Source organism: Cajanus cajan, chromosome 10 (genome assembly GCF_000230855.2).
Source record: "Cajanus cajan strain Asha chromosome 10, NIPB_CcT2T_4, whole genome shotgun sequence".
NCBI classification, from domain to species: Eukaryota; Viridiplantae; Streptophyta; class Magnoliopsida; order Fabales; family Fabaceae; genus Cajanus; species Cajanus cajan.
Genome location: NC_138526.1, coordinates 23026979 through 23028581, shown reverse-complemented (window position 1 = coordinate 23028581; position 1603 = coordinate 23026979). Strand labels below are relative to the sequence as shown.

General features: G+C 37.1%; 1 pseudogene; it reads right to left on the bottom strand.

The window, feature by feature from the left end:
* Positions 1 to 869: 869 nt before the first annotated feature.
* Positions 870 to 1286, bottom strand: LOC145952379 (secreted RxLR effector protein 161 pseudogene; annotated as a pseudogene).
* Positions 1287 to 1603: the final 317 nt, after the last annotated feature.

The window sequence follows — 1603 nt, the reverse complement described above, 5'->3', positions numbered from 1 at the left end:
ATCCATCATAGAGTCTCTTTGAACGTTAGAGAAAATGTGCGAGAATCATGGTACCATATCCGCAAGTTATTTGATAATGGGTTGAACCAACATCAATAATGGACCACATTCTTAACATGTTAACTGCTTAACAGAGGAGAAGAATCAGGAACGCATACGTGAAAATCGGAAGCACGTTGCTTCTCTTTATATGACTGTTGCAAAACGGTTTCTCAAAATAGCGTATATGCCAACATTCTCCCACTTGGTCCATTTATCCAATTATCAATCAAATAGGAAATCAAATATAAGAATCATGGTGATAGGTCCTCTGATAATGAGTATTATCTCCCATGTATCACAATATATTAAGTCTCTCATCTAAGCTCTTTGCTCTAATGAATAAACCATACGTTTATTCCAGGTCACAATTAAATGAGTTTTCTCAAAGTAAATAGGTATGTGCACAAGATAAATGAGAAAACATCAAACTAAATAAGAGTTTTAACAAGTAATTACAATGATTGTCACATCATGGAACCAAGTCCCATTCGAGTTACATGATCCTTAAAATTCTTTGGTGGCATGCCTTTAGTTAAAGGACCAGCAATCATTAACTCAGTGCTAACGTGCTCAATGACCACTTTCTTTTCCTTAACACGTTCTCTTATGGCTAGATATTTAATGTCGATATGCTTACTTCGACTTCCACTTTTATTATTCTTAGCCATAAAAACAACAACGGAGTTATCACAATATAACTTCAATGGCTTAGCAATTGAGTCCACAACTCGAAGCCCAGATATAAAATTCTTCAACCATACACCATGTGAGGTAGCCTCAAAACAAGAAACGAACTCAACCTCCATAGTAGAAGTAGCAGTCAAGGTCTATTTTCTGCTACTCCAAGATACAGCTCCACAAGGTAGCATAAAAACATAGCCAGATGTAGATTTTCTGGTATCAATGATGCTAGCGAAGTCTGAATCAGAGTAGCCTATCACCTCCAAACTATTAGTCCGTCTATATATGGGCATGAAATCTTTTGTTCCTTGAAGGTATCTCATTACCTTCTTTGCAGCTTTCCAATGGTCAACACCAGGATTACTCTGACATCTTCCTAAAACTCTAACTACAAATGCAATGTTAGGTCTAGTGCAAACCTGAGCATACATAAGACTTCCAACAGTTGAAGCATATGGAATATTTTTCATGTGTTCCTGCTCAAGATTATTTTTCGGGCACTGACTCGATTCAAGTTTGTCACCCTTCACATTGGGAGCTACACTTGGTGAACAATCTTTCATGTTAAACCTCTTCAAAACTTTGTTTGCTTCAGGTTTTTGAACCGCACTCTCAATACGCGATGGTGTTGTATATTGAAGAGGAGAGTAGGCTCAGTGACCCAAAAAAGAGATATGAGTCCAATTTATAGAACTCTAATCCATCGTAGAGTCTCTTTGAACGTTGGAGAAAATGTGCGGGAATCATGGTACCATATCCGCAAGTTATTTGATAATGGTTGAACCAACATCAATAATGGACCACATTCTTAATATGTTAATTGCTTAACAAATGAGAAGAATCAGGAATGCATACGTGAAAATCGGAAGCATGTTACTTC